Source organism: Perca fluviatilis, chromosome 2 (assembly GCF_010015445.1).
Source record: "Perca fluviatilis chromosome 2, GENO_Pfluv_1.0, whole genome shotgun sequence".
NCBI classification, from domain to species: domain Eukaryota; kingdom Metazoa; phylum Chordata; class Actinopteri; order Perciformes; family Percidae; genus Perca; species Perca fluviatilis.
Window position 1 is genome coordinate 5,974,987 of NC_053113.1, and position 15,405 is coordinate 5,990,391.

Genomic DNA, 15,405 nt, shown 5'->3' on the forward strand with positions numbered 1-15,405 from the left:
GAAGAAGCATAAAACATTCTTTAGAATATATCAATTATATATATATATATATAAACAAACTGTGAAAAAAAGGCGTCAAAAACATAAAAAAAGGTGATTTTTTTCAAGGTTGACGGAAGGATAACAAGGGTTAATCATTAATATTAAGGTTTTGAACATCAACACCTTCTTAGTCCTGAGAATGAATGTATGTGCATGAGCAGTGATTGACACGCAGCTAGACACCCCCCCAGGCCCTGATTGGTGCATCTGAACAGGGAGCTGTGGATTGTTGTAAATCGCACTACAGGCTGTAGGTGGTGCCAGAGGAGCCAGATTTTTTTTATTACCTGCTTCATGTAGTTCTACTGGAACATAGGGTCAGTTTCAGCAAATATGACAGAAAGTTAGTTTTATAAGTCTTACCTACTGCACCTTTAATGTTGTTTTTGGATCTCTGGTTTGTGGGAGAAGTTGAGGATGATCCTGGACCTGATCTGATGCAGGTTGATGCCGTAGATGATGGGGTTAATGAGAGGCGGGACTACCAGGAACTCTGCGGCCAGCAGGTTCTGCAGCGCCTGTAGCGTGCCACGGCCGCCATAGCGAGAGTAGATGGAATCGAACATCAGTGAGCTTGCAAAGATGAGCAGCGTGGCCAGGTGCGGCACACACGTCTGTACGAACTTCTTGCGGTTGGACGCCAACCTGAGCGAGGCTCCGACCAAGTGGGTGTAGGACACCAGGATGAGTCCAGTCTGCGAAGAGTGCGAAAAAAGGATCAGGAAGCCGTAGATGTTGCTGCCAGTTGTGTCAGAGCAAGACAGCTTCACCACCTCCCAGTTGGTGCAGAAGATCTGGTTGATGTGGCGCTTACACAGCGGCAATCTGGCGGTCAGTGTGATACCGATAATCGCCTCCAACAGCGAGAAGCACCAGGTGAGCAGCAGCAGCAGCGCCACCCTCTGCACCGGCATCAGCATCGGGTACTGCAGCGGCTTACAGATGGCCAAGTAGCGGTCATACGCCATGACGGTCAGACTGGTGAACTCACAGAAAACATAACAGTAAACCACAAATATCTGAGTCAAACAGCCGGCATACGTGATGACGTTAGAGTCGGCCAAAAGGCCGTGAAGCAGCTTTGGGTAGAAACTCGACGCTCCGCAGATACCGTTAAAACACAGGCTGCACAGGAAGATGTAGATCGGTTCATGGAGCGTTCTCTCCAGGCAGACGGTGACAATGAGCATCAGGTTGACAAAGATGGTGAAGAGATAGGACATCAGGGCGACGGCAAAGTACATCTGACGGTTTGTCAGAGAGTCGTTCAGACCCTGAAGCACAAACACCACCTCAGAGTTATTCTGCATCACAACTGCTGATCACAGAACAACACAAGTATTTACTTGTATTTCCATGGTGAAAGGTTTTTAGTGAAATCTCATTAAAAGATCTATTCCAACATGTTAGTAATAGATATCAGATCACTTAAACAAAGATGGACTTTAGTTGGAGAATTGATTAATATAAGCCAGCCCTACTAAAAATGTACAATTTCAAATTTAACATACTTTAGGTTCCAAAATTGAATACAATGTCTGAAGCAGCACCAAAAATGTCCATCTTTAGTTCATAGTGATTCTGTAAACAGTTCATAGACACAAACAGGTTCAGTTTGTATTGACATGAAACAGAAGAGCAGCAAATCCTCACAGTGTAGAGCTGCAATCAGAAATGACTGAACAAGTAGAACATCAGCACTGCAACACAGTGGTTCAGTAGACAACAATGTAATCTGAGTTATTAATTCTTTCTGATGCTGTTTGTTTAAAAATGTTCATTTAAAATTCAGTTGTTTCTCTAGTGAGAAACAGAAAAGCAGCAAGTCAACAGATGAAAACTCATCAAACTAGAATCAGCTCAACAGAACTAAACAGAAGATTTCTGCTCATTTAAACAAAGGAAACTATTGTAACATGTTCAATAGTTCATCAAATCTGAGTCTCTCCACATCTGTAAAGAAAACAGACTGTTTAAAACATCAGTGGGGTTCAAAATGAAAAACAGACATTTAGTAGACAAAAAATTTTTTTTTTTTTTTTTTTTTTTTTAAAAATTATTAAAAAGCTAACAAACACAAAACAAAACACGATCTTTGAGCTTTTTCTTCATCAGATAAACTCAGATATAAATGAATTCAGACTCTTATGAGGATCAGTTCCAGTTCATTTCAAACCTTAAAGTGACTCAATCTGCACATTTCTTAGTATAACAACTTTCAGCTGGATGTATGAGTGAGAAACAGAAAAGCATCAAATCAACAGATGAAAACTCATCAAACAAGAATCAGCTCAGCAGAACAAAACAGATTTCTTTGTGTTTCTGCTCATTTAAACAAAGGAAGGAAACTATTTTAACATATTCAATAGTTCATTTAATCGGAGTCTCTTCAAGTCTGTAAAGAAAACAGACTATTTAAAACATCAGTGGGGTTAACATGAAAAACTACTGATCAGGAAACATGAGTCATCAGTTTGATCAAAGCTTTAGAGAAACAGACTAAACACTTGGACACAGTTTTCATTAAATTAAACAATTAAACAGTTCAGCTGAACAAACCACAAGGAAAGACATCAAATGTGCTTCAACATTTCACTCTGTGAACCAATCAGAAGCATAAAAACTGAGTCACAGTGATGTTGTGAAGTCAAAAGGAGATTAAAGATATTACCTATTGCAGATTGGAGTCGTCTTTCACTTTGGACACCTGAATAAATGTAACCCCATCAAAAGGACAAGTTAAGAAACAGTAAGCGATCAGACACATCAACACCAGAGACAAACTGTTGATTTGTTTCGACACGAGCAGCTGAAAATCTGCCGAGCTGCTGGAGAACAGAGTCAGCCAGCAGCAGCTCTTATACGCCTAAAACCTGCACACAACAGGTACACAGCGACAAAGCTGAGGCCTCGCCCCTACTGATGAACACGTCACACATTCATATTTTAACAATGTATGTATTAATTAATAATAGTAGTAAACCAAGAAATTAGCTCACAAGCTGTCAACAACTGTTAGTAATCAACCGTTATTGGTTTTTCAATGGCTGATGCCGATATTTAGACAGCAGGAAAACTGATATATATATAAAGCTGTGTTGTTTTGTTGCAACAAATGAAAATTCAACAATTTAATCATAATCAAAATTGCTGATCTTAATGATTGTTTATCCAAAGTATAATTTTGGTATTTTTCCACCTAGAACCTATTATTACATGCATTGATGTCTAACTCACTAAGGCCAGGAACACAATTCCAGTGTTTGTGCAGGCTTGGACCCAAAATGCAGAGGGTTATGGACATTTTGAAGGTTATTTAAAATTAAAATGGCTACAACAAAAGTTGTCATCTGAGATAACATATCCCAGGAGGACTCCTTCAGTCCAATGGCTTCCTGACCACCCGAACCAAGTCACCACCAGATGGTGATCAATTGACAATTCCGCCCCTCTCTTCACTCGAGTGTCCAGAACATGTGGCCTTAGATCAGACAATATGATCACAAAATCTATCATCAACCTTGAGCCTAGGGTGCTCTGGAACCACATACACTTATGAGCATTATGTACAGCATGGTGTTCGTTATGGAAAAACCATAACTAGCACATAAGTCTAATAACAAACGACTGCTGGGGTTTAGATCAGGGAGGCCGTTCCTCCCGTTCACGCCTCTCCAGAGGCCTATACTACGAAGCAATATTTGGGATTACTGGGGTAACTTCAACCCAGGGTTTTGTGTTTCACGATGGTGGCCACTTGTTATCAGGTTAAATCGCCATGGTAACTTGTGCTGAACACCTAATCTGCTCAGGACCTATGTTCAAGATTATAGATCAACCGGTAATATTGACCAATAATGGCGTCACCATTCTTAGAAGAAGTAGCTTGGTGCGCGCATAGTAAGAGTTGCGATCAGAAAAGCTAGAACATTTAGAGACCAACAAGCTCCGTTGACATTACCTGATGGGTATCTTTATGAAAGATATTGATTTTCAGCGGAGGGAGTTACGCATCTTTACCTTAGCCGTGTACTTGTTGGCCTTAAATATGTGCAAGTATCTATCTGAATTATGTTTTTATATTTATTTTGTATTTGCTCCCACGATTACTTACCATGGCCAGGTTTGCAACTTAAAGAATTAAATTCTATTTATAGTATCAAATCATAACAAGAGTTATCTCAAAACACTTTACAGATAGAGTAGGTCTAGACAACACTCTAACACTATAATTTACAAAGACCCAACAATTCCCACAAGAGCAAGCATTTAGTGCAACAGTGGCGAGTAAAATCTCCTTTTAGGCAGAAACCTCAGACTGACCCAGGCTCTTGGTAGGCGGTGTCTGATGGTGCCAGTTGGTGGTGTGATGAACAGTGGCAATAATAGTCTCAATAAAGATAATGGAACTATGACTAGAAATTGTAGTTGTAGTAGTTCATGGCGTAGCAGGGCACCACAGGGCATAGCAGGACGTAGCAGGGTGTAGCAAGGTGTAGCAGGGCGCGGAGCAGGACCACGGCGACAGCTGCAACCATGATTTAGGTGCCACCCTAACCCAAGGAAAACTGCTGGGCAAATAAAATATAAGGACTCTGGGGAATAAGCTCCCCAAAGCTAGGTTAGTAACAAGCATTTCTGGGACATGGATGCACACAGATGGAAAGAGAGAGGACAGAGGAGCTCAGTGTGTCAAAGGAAGTCCCCCGGCAGTCTAGAACTATAACAGCATAATTAAGAGTTGGTGCAAGGCCAACCTGAGCCAGTTCTATAAGGGTTGGTAGATGAATCTGACGACTATGAAGAGAAGCAGAGAATAGAAGGTCCTCACTCTTTAACTATAAGCTTTATCAAAGAGGAGAGTTTAAAGTTTACTCTTAAATGTGGTGACGGTGTCTGCCTCCTGAATACAGCAACAAAAGTTTATGGAATGAACATGTGTAATTATGGTCAGATCTTTTTAGTTGATTAATGTATGTAAACAAAACCTTCGAGCCCAGCCGCGTAGGAACTTATTTTGACCAGGGGGGGTTGCCTTATGTAACCAGCTTATAGGTCCATGGTGACCAGACGTCCCCGTTTTAAATGTGCGTTAATAACACATAGCATTGCTATTTTGGATAAGTTTACTTTAGAGCAGCTTTTTACTAAACCTTTGTCTTTCCATTTTCTTTAGTACTTTATCCAATATTAGGGCTACATATAGTTTAACCACTTTTTTATGCAGTGTAAGTTTTTAGGCTTCTGCCTAAGGTTTAATCATTAATAGTAAGGCTAGTACCCAGTTTTACCAGTACAGTGGGGCAAAAAAGTATTTAGTCAGCCACCAATTGTGCAAGTTTTCCTACTTAAAAAGATGAGAGAGGCCTGTAATTTTCATCATAGGTACACTTCAACTATGAGACAAAATTTGTAATGAATTTATTTGCAAATTATGGTGTAAAATAAGTATTTGGTCAATAACAAAAGTTCATCTCAATACTTTGTTATATACCCTTTGTTGGCAATGACAGAGGTCAAACGTTTTCTATAAGTCTTCACAAGGTTTTCACACACTGTTGCTGGTATTTTGGCCCATTCCTCCATGCAGATCTCATCTAGCGCAGTGATGTTTTGGGGCTGTCACTGGGCAACACGGACTTTCAACTCCCTCCAAAGATTTTCTATGGGGTTGAGATCTGGAGACTGGCTAGGCCACTCCAGGACCTTGAAACGCTTCTTACGAAGCCACTCCTTCGTTGCCCGGTCAGTGTGTTTGGGATCATTGTCATGCTGAAAGACGCAGCCACGTTTCATCTTCAATGCCCTTGCTGATGGCAGGAGGTTTTCACTCAAAATCTCATGATACATGGCCCCATACATTCTTTCCTTTACACGGATCAGTCGTCCTGGTCCCTTTGCAGAAAAACAGCCGCAAAGCATGATGTTTCCACCCCCATGCTTCACAGTAGGTATGGTGTGCTTTGGATGCAACGCAGCATTCTTTCTCCTCCAAACACGACGAGTTGAGTTTTTACCAAAAAGTTCTATTTTGGTTTCATCTGACATTCTTCCAATCCTCTTCTGGATCATCCAAATGCTCTCTAGCAAACTTCAGACGGGCCTGGACATGTACTGGCTTAAGCAGGGGGACACGTCTGGCACTGCAGGATTTGAGTCCCTGGCGGCGTAGTGTGTTACTGATGGTAGCCTTTGTTACTTTGGTCCCAGCTCTTTCCGCCTTTTCCCTTCTGTGGCGTGGTGTGGTTTTGGGGTTTTTTGTTCACGTTCTTGTGATCATTTTGAACCCACGGGGTGAGATCTTGCGTGGAGCCCCAGATCAAGGGAGATTATCAGTGGTTTTGTATGTCTTCAGTTTTCTAATAATTGCTCGCACAGTTGATTTCTTCACACCAAGCTGCTTACCTATTGCAGATTCAGTCTTCCCAGCCGGGTGCAGGTCTACAATTTTGTTTCTGGTGTCCTTTGACAGCTCTTTGGTCTTGGCCATAGTGGAGTTTGGAGTGTGACTGTTTGAGGTTGTGGACAGATGTCTTTTATACTGATAACAAGTTCAAACAGGTGCCATTAATACAGGTAACGAGTTGAGGACAGAGGAGCATCTTAAAGAAGAAGTTACAGGTCTGTGAGAGCCAGAAATCTTGCTTGTTTGTAGGTGACCAAATACTTATTTTACCGAGGAATTTGCCAATTTATTCATTAAAAATCCTACAATGTGATTTTCTGGATTTTTTTTTTCTCATTTTATCTCTCATATTTGAAGTGTACCTATGATGAAAATTACAGGCCTCTCTCATCTTTTTAAGTTGGAGAACTTGCACAATTGGTGGCTGACTAAATACTTTTTTGCCACACTGTATGTCTCCACAGTTTGTTGCAGCATAACAACAGTTACAACGCCAAATTACATTAAACTGGAATTGACTCCATGTTTTCTTCAATGGTCAGATAGGCCTATTTTAATGATGTTCGGCGCTAAACTCAAATTGTCCCCGGTTTTCCTTTTAAATAATCTGGTCACCTTATTATGGGCTACTCTACGGGCATGGGCTGAAATCCTCTGTGACAGAGCTTGTCATATACAATAACAAAATGCGCAGTTTATTGATGATTTCATGATCGGTAAACGCTCGCTCCTTCCGGTCTTCTTACCGTCTTCAGTGCGCTTCGGTACTTAAACTAGTACCACTACACCCCTGTATAACAGAAAAAATATAAATCAAAATCAAAACCAACATGGACATTCTTGTTCTTCTTTTCTTACAGGGTACTGAGCTCTCGCGGAGCTAAGGACCCGACTGAGAGTCACCTTATATCAGCTAAATGTAGCTACAACAGCCGTCAAAAAGACAGAAACGTTGCGGAGCTTTGTGCCTGACTGACAGCCACTCTTTCTCAGCTTAACGTCACTGAAACAACCGCTAAAGACAGCTAAATTGCAGAGCTCTGTGCCAGACTGACTTAAATCTTAAAAATGAGGGAAAATAGGGCTGTAGGAAAATAGGGCTGTGGGAACATAGGGACACATTTTCAGAGAAAAACAATTCTTAGAAATGTGGGAACATAGGGCTGTGGGACCGCTGGGATGTGGGAACATAGGGCTGACCCCGGCGAGGGTAACGTTAGCATAGAATATTCCATAACGTAACATACCATACATTGGAACTGTAGAGAACGTGAGCTGTATCCCAATTCAACAATTTAGGCTACAGGGTTGCTTTGCCAAAGTAAAATTTCATGTTTCCATTATGAGTAAGTCAAACTTAAAAACGCTTTTTTTGTCGTATGTCCATCACCGTGGTTCTAAACAGCCATGGCTCGCCAGGTTGATTGGCCCTTTGGTAACGTTAGCAGATTGCATGTGTTAGCATGGCTACGTTAGCACCAGTATGGATCACTTCATCGACTGTGTCCCTTTTTTTGTTGTAACTGTGTCGAATACACTATATAATTCAATGCGAGCACACCGTGTAGAATATTGTTAGTTAAAATTGTTTCTGCTCATGGCAAAAGAGCTGCGTGTAGTCATTGAGGAAGAGGGATTTGGTTTAGGCCTTATATGGCATAAAAGTGCATTGTGTACCAGACCGACAAGATGAAAATCAGCAATGACAGGTTAAAGTTATTAGCGTAAACCGTGTAGAATATTGATAGTTAAAATTGTTTCTGCTCATGTCAAAAGAGCTGTGTGTAGTCATTGAGGAAGTTAGTTTAGGCCTTATATTTCCTAGAAACAAGAAGACATCCTCCTGTGAGGGGAGGATAAAAGCTTAAGGGAGAGAATAGATCGGGGCTCACTTCAGACGTGATCTTGGTGGACCGGGCCTCGACTTTATGTCTGTTGCTAGGGAAACTTGGTCTCTGTTTTGTGAACCCACAGCTGTGTTGTAACTCTTATGAAGCTCAGTGCAAATTCTTTCAGGAAGACGTCATTAACCCAATCACTACTCATTCTTAAATCAAATCAGCTGTTTAGAAGTGATGCTTTCAGTTAAACCAATCAGACTTGGCCACGAAATTCAAGGGCCAATCACAGCCTTACAACTCTGCTTTAAATCTGTTCTCTCCTTGTGCTGTCAGCTGTGGTTTCAGGCAAAGCGCTCGACCCACCTCCTCCCCTGCCGCCTCTGGTCTTCGTGTTTCTCCCGGCTAACCGCTCCGTTGCCTCTTCGGTCCGGTCTCTGGTCTCTTTCTCCGCCGCCACCAATGTCTAGACTCCACCGGAGGGTTGTGTTCCTGTTCTCTAACCCTTTAAAAATATTACTAATTTGATGGAGTCTAATCTCCAAAAGACTTTGTACATTTTATATTACAGTTGTACAATAAATATTTTGCATATCTGCAAACAAAGTCTCTCCTGATTGAAATGCTGGACTCAGTAAACTTGGCTGACTGAACTCATTGTCTCTGATTGATCCCTGTGTATGGTGAACGTAAGTCCAATAAAAGAAGGCGCGGGAATTAAATAACAGGGGTCAGATTAGTCCGGCCATAGGGCCTTTTCGGACAATTCCCACTACAACTGCTCTTAATGCTACGTCATCTCACAGCGCAGCGGTCAAGCTGCTGCTCTGCCCAGTGTGTTCCATACAGACTCTAAAAGTTGATTTAGCAAGCATCAGTATTTTACAGAACAGGAGGGGACAACAAAGCATTACACTGAACGATGTTATATGTTGAGTATATGATTCATAAACTTGAAATAAACATAACACCTCCACTTCAAATCTTTCACTATTTCTTTAGATCACTTTTAAATGAAATTGTTTTCAAATTTCAACAAATTAAAACTATTTTCTGAGCATCAGCTAGACAGTCAGTAGCTAGTTTCTTTGAAGATGACGTCAATCTACTGCTGTGGGGTCCACTGACTCTCAACATTTAGAAGAAGCAGAAGCAGAGTTACAGTTCAGTACAGATGAACTCACAGTATCATTCACACAATGTCACAAACTGTTTGTAGTTTCTCTCCTAACCATTGTGTTGACTTTAAATAAGAGTAGTAAGTTGTAAGATGTTTGTCACACATGATTCCTCACTCATTTGTTGACTATAAGAATACTGTTTGTGTTGATGCTTTAGGTGCACTCTGTCATAAATGTTAATATTTAAAACTGTGTTTTATAATACAGTGACATTATAATACTCATGTTGTGATACATGATTGTGAACCAAAAGGAGAATCATGATAAACTCTTCATTTGTTTCATAGTTCACACTTGCTGCTTACTTTAACACTGAATTGTTTAAATATTTATATTTCTTGCTCAGGTTGTCTTTGTATGTTTTCATAGTTTGTGCCAATCGTTTGCTGATTGTGGTTATCTGTATGAACAGAAGCTTACATTAACCTATGTACCTTTTTCTGTGCAGCCTGTTTGTAAATGAACTGTATGGTAGTACAGGGTTGTTTCAATTCCTTCTGGTTCAGATCCTCTCTGACATTCACACTGTTTCTGCTCTCTTTTGTTTTATACAGATTTATTGTTTGAATGTATATGAAACTATACAATTTCATAATTTATCCATTCTGTCTTATGACAGATATAATGCTATCTGTTATCCTCTGCAATATAACACACGTATGACATCCACCAAGATTGCCATGCTTATTGTTTTAACATGGTAATACCCATTTGTTGGAGTTGCTGACATTTTTCTAAAAGGTATTAACTTAATTTTAAGAAAATCTCTTAAAATAGATCAGACTCAGTATAGCCTAATTGTACACTCTTCAATTTTAGCTTGAATTGATTTATTTAATGAAAGTATGCTAGATTAATTACTGTGTATGTCATTAGCAATGACCAATGTTACGTCAAAAAGATACACAAAATAATTTATTTCAACAATTACTTTTAATCAGGCTTTTCCACAAAGGTAAAATCCAAAAAATTATTCACGGGTTCACCAACCAGCAAGATAATTTCAAACATCAGTTTACGTTTTACCAAAGATAACACTGCATGAAAAGTGGGATTTCCGTCCCGGTAAATGCCTGTAAACGCCCGGAAATCCCCCTAATTTTCAGCAGTTATCGACAATTTCACATTCGTCTGTGCCACACATTGTCGGAAACGAACCATGACGTATGTGGAGAGCCCCCGCGGAAGTGCTAATGGATCTAATTAGAATTCAAGCTCCCTCCAGAATCCTTGCGAGAGTGAAGAGCTGGTCCATTGTTTCACAACCAGGACGGAATCCGCATTTTTCCTCTTCAACCCGAGGTTCGACTATCGGCCGAACCATCCTTTCCAGCACCTTGAAGTAGACTTTACCAGGGAGGCTGAGAAGTGTGATACCCCTGTAATTGGCACACACCCTTTGGTACCCCTTTTTTAACAGGGGAACCACCATCCCGGTCTGCCATTCCTTAGGGACTGTCCCAAACTTCCACGCAATGCTGAAGAGGCGTGCCATCAAAGACAGTCCCTCCACACCCAGAGCTTTCAGCATTTCTGGATTTTCTCACATGAGGGCCCTGGGTTCTCAGTCCCATTTCAACCCCCAGTCCGACGCCCCTGTGAGACTGGACATACTCCGGTGGTAACTCAGTTCACATCGACAGTACATGCAAATAACTTAAGTCTTGTGGAGAGAACCATCTAGAAGGACTTTGCAACTCACCTCACCATTCAGAAGAGCCTTTTCTTTATCCATTCCTGCTCAAGGAGCTCTGTTTCTGCTAACCATCCACATTACTGCTGCATCGATTCCTGATTTCACAAACTGCGGCGTGGCCCAAAGCCCAAACCACAGAACTTGCATGCGTTAATCGCACATCAAAGAAAATGAGTGGCGTTGAAAGGAATTAGCATTAATCCGTTATCATCGCGTTAATTTTGACAGTCTTAGTGTCACTCATATGAAACAAGGCACATGATCTAAAATACTTAAACTTTAGCTTTCTCAGCCAAGAATTTATCTTCTCCGGGAACCATCAATTTGTTGTGGTGGAGAGGTTTGTGTGTCCCTATGAACCTGAGGGCTGTGTTGTTTGGAGCTTTGTGCTCCTGGTAGGGTCTCCCATGGCAAAGTGGTCTCAGGTGAGGGGCTAGACAAAGAATGGTTCAAAAACCCTATGATTCAATGAGGAAGAGGTAGAGTTACCCTGCCTGGAGGAAGCCTGGGGCCCCCATCTGGAGCCAGGCCCAGATGGAGGGCTCGTCAGTGAGCGCCTGGTGTGTGGGTTTGCCACGGAGCCCGAATAATCAACGTGGCACCTCCTTCTCCATCTCATGGGCCCACCACCTGTTCAAGGAACCACTGGTGTAGGGTGTGCTGCCACATGGGTGGCAGTGAAGGTCAGGGGCCTTGATGGACCAGACCCGGGTGGCAGATGCTGGCTCTGGGGACGTGGAATGTCACCTCTCTGTGGGGAAAGAAGTCGGAACTTGTGCGGGAGATGGAGCGATACAAATGAAATCTGGTGGGGTTTACCTCTACTCATAGTCTCGGTTCTGGAACCATACTCCTGGAAAAGGGTTGCACTATTTTCTTCTCCAGAGTTGCCCAGGGTGTGAGGCGCCAGGCGGGTGTGGGGATACTCACAAGCCGCCGGCTGAGCACAGCTACGTTGGAGCTCACCCCGGTGGACGAGAGGGTCGTCTCCCTATGCCTGCAGGTTGTGGGGGGGGGAGAAACTTTGTATGTTTGTGCATATGCACCAAACAAAGGCTTGGTGTATTCAGTCTTCTTGGAGACCTTGAATGAAGTCCTGCATGGGGCTCTAGTGGGGGCAGCAGAACTCCATAGTTCTGCTGGGGGACTTCAACACGCACGTGGGCGATGATGGAGATACATGTAATGGAGAGGCATGATTGGGAGGAATGGCATCCCTGATCTAAACGCAAGTGGTTGTTCATTGTTGGACTTCTGTGCTAGTCATGGATTGTCTATAACGAACACCATGTTCAAACATTGGAATGCTCATAAGTGTACTTGGTACCAGAGCACCCTAGGCCGAAGGTCAATGATCGATTTTATAATTGTTTCATCTGATCTGAGGCCGTATGTTTTGGACACTCAGGTGAAGAGAGGGGCGGAGCTGTCAACCGATCACCATCTGATGATGAGTTGGGTCAGGGGGTGGGGGAAGACTCTGGACAGACTTGGTAAGCCCAAAAGGGTAGTACGGGTAAATTGGGAACGTTTGGAAGAGGCCCCTGTCCGACCGACTTTCAACTCACACCTCGGGTGGAGCTTTTCGTGCATCCCTGTGGAGGCTGGGGGCATTTAACCCGAGTGGACAATGTTCAAAGTTTACATTGCTGAAGCTGCGGTGGGAAGCTGTTGTCTCAGGGTCTCAGGTGCCTCAAGGGGCAGTAACACACCTTGGTGGACACCGATGGTCAGGGAAGCCGTCCAACTGAAGGAGTCTTTCCGGGATATGATTATTACTCCTAGGTTACCCCAAAGGACTCTGAAGGCAGTTGCAGGGTACCAAAGGGCTGCCGCCTCAGCCTTGAAAGAGGCATAGCAGCAGGTGTGGGAGAGGTTCGGAGAAGAAATGGAGGACTTTTGGTCGGCACCAAGGTGCTTCTGGAAAACCGTTCACCAACTCAGGAGGGGAAAGCGGGGAACCATCCAAGCTGTGTACAGTAAGGATGGGACGCTGTTGACCTCAAATGAGGAGGTAATAGGGAGGTGGAAGGAGCACTTTGAGGAACTCCTAAATCCAGCTAATACGCCTTTTATGTTAGCGTCAGAGCTGGAGGATGATGGGGGACTGTCGTCAATTTCCCTGATGGAAGTCACTGAGGTAGTCAAACAACTCCACACTGGCAAAGCCAGAAATGCTGAAAGCTCTTGGTGTGGAGGGACTGTCTTTGATGGCACGCCTCTTCAGCATTGCGTGGAAGTTTGGGACAGTGCCTAAGGAATGGCAGACCGGGATGGTGGTTCCCCTGTTAAAAAAGGGGTACCAAAGGGTGTGTGCCAATTACAGGGGTATCACACTTCTCAGCCTCCCTGGTAAAGTCGACTTGAAGGTGCTGGAAAAGAGGGCTCGGCCGATAGTCGAACCTTGGGTTGAAGAGGAAAAATGCGGATTCCGTCCTGGTTGTGAAACAATGGACCAGCTCTTCACTCTCGCAAGGATCCTGGAGGGAGCCTGGGAGATACTGTGGGTGGTGCTGCGGGAGTATGGGGTGAGGGGGTCCCTTCTCAGGATCTCTGTATGACAAAAGTGAGGGTAGTAATAGTAGTAAGTCAGACTCGTTTCAGGTGAGGGTTGGCCTCCGCCAGGGCTGCGCTTTGTCACTTATCCTGTTTAGAATATATATGGACAGGATATCTAGGCGTAGTCAGGGTGGGGAGGGGTTGCAGTTTGGTGGGCTGGGGATCTCATGTGGTCCTGATGGCATCATCGGCCTGTGACCTTCAGCACTGGAGTGCCTACTCCAGGTAGGGAATGGGTCCTTACCCCAAGTGAAGGAGTTCGCAAGTGAGGGGACAATGGAGCGGGAGATTGGTCGGAGAAGTGGCGGAGCGGGGGCGGTATTACATTCAATGTATCACACCTTTGTGACAAAAAGAGAGCTGATCCAGAAGGCAAAGCTTGATCTACTGGTCAATTTTCGTTCCTACCCTCACCTACGGTCATGAAGGCTGGGTCACGCCCGAAGATAGAGATAGGGTGAGAAGCTCAGTCATCTGTGAGGAACTCTGAGTAGACAACCCAGTCTCACAGCAGGTCGTGTAATAGTCACGTTATTTTGATTCATAAATTCGTGTACATGTTACGATTTTGACGTTTCTTTTGTGTATATGCAACGACTTTTGAACGTGTACAGGTCACGCTTTTCGAACCTGCTCTGGGGGCCGCAACAGCGGGGAAATGAGGCGCCACACGGCGGCCCCAACAACGGGACAGGCCGCCACTTGCGGGCCGCCACTTGCAGGACGCAATCCACGGGCGCAGGGGCACACAACAACAGGGAAATGAGGCGCCACACGGCGGCCACAACAATGGGACGGGCCGCCACTCGTGGGCTGCCACTGGCAGGACACGATCCACGGGTGCAGGGGAACACAACAACGTGGAAATGAAACGCCACAATGGGGAAATGAAACGCCACAATAACGGGACAGTTGTGGTTAGGAAAAAGAAGAACGGGGAAAGGAACCGTCACACGCGGGACACGCCGACAAAGGAACTGCAACACGTAGGACGCGATCCCCGGTCTCCCGGGTGAAAGTCCTGTGTTTACTGTCCCATCCACCACCCCGATCAACCTCCCTACGCGGACTTTCACCTTATCAATACTACTCGCTACCGTCAGCGTTCTGGGATCACGAAATATGCTTCCCTAAAATGCATTGCTTCGTAATCGCCACACGAAAAAAAAGGCATTTACGTAACCTGTCCACGACTTAATAGATTAAAACAACGTACCTATATAACGAACTGCCGTGAGACCGGGCTGGAGTAGAGCTGCTGCAACAATTTCAACGTGAGCGTACATACATTCCTCAACCGTCACTTTATTCACATCTGCAGCAGTTGCCACGATGCTCACCCTCGGCCAGTCTGCCCCTGGCGTATTCCACCCCGGGTTCCTTCACGGCGGAAGAATCAACAAGGTTCAAAGACATTTTGAACAATTATACATCCACTCCAATAAACGTTAATTGTCTAGCAGCATAATTATCTTCTCATCCTGATTCTGTATTTTTAAATCATCTTCTTACTGGTCTTTCCCAAAGTTTTCGGGTTGGTGTACTCACTCTCTGTACAGTTACTTACATACCAAAAAATTTTGTTGGCATTTAAAGAGTCAGTAATGGTCTCCCAGGTGCCAGCAAAAGAGATGACTAATGTGAATGTTATCGGCCCATTTCAGTCCCCTCCATTATTCGTCT

General features: G+C 43.7%; 1 pseudogene; it reads right to left on the reverse strand.

The window, feature by feature from the left end:
• Positions 1–416: 416 nt before the first annotated feature.
• On the reverse strand, positions 417–15,138 carry LOC120545083 (annotated as a pseudogene).
• Between the last annotated feature and the right edge of the window lie 267 nt (positions 15,139–15,405).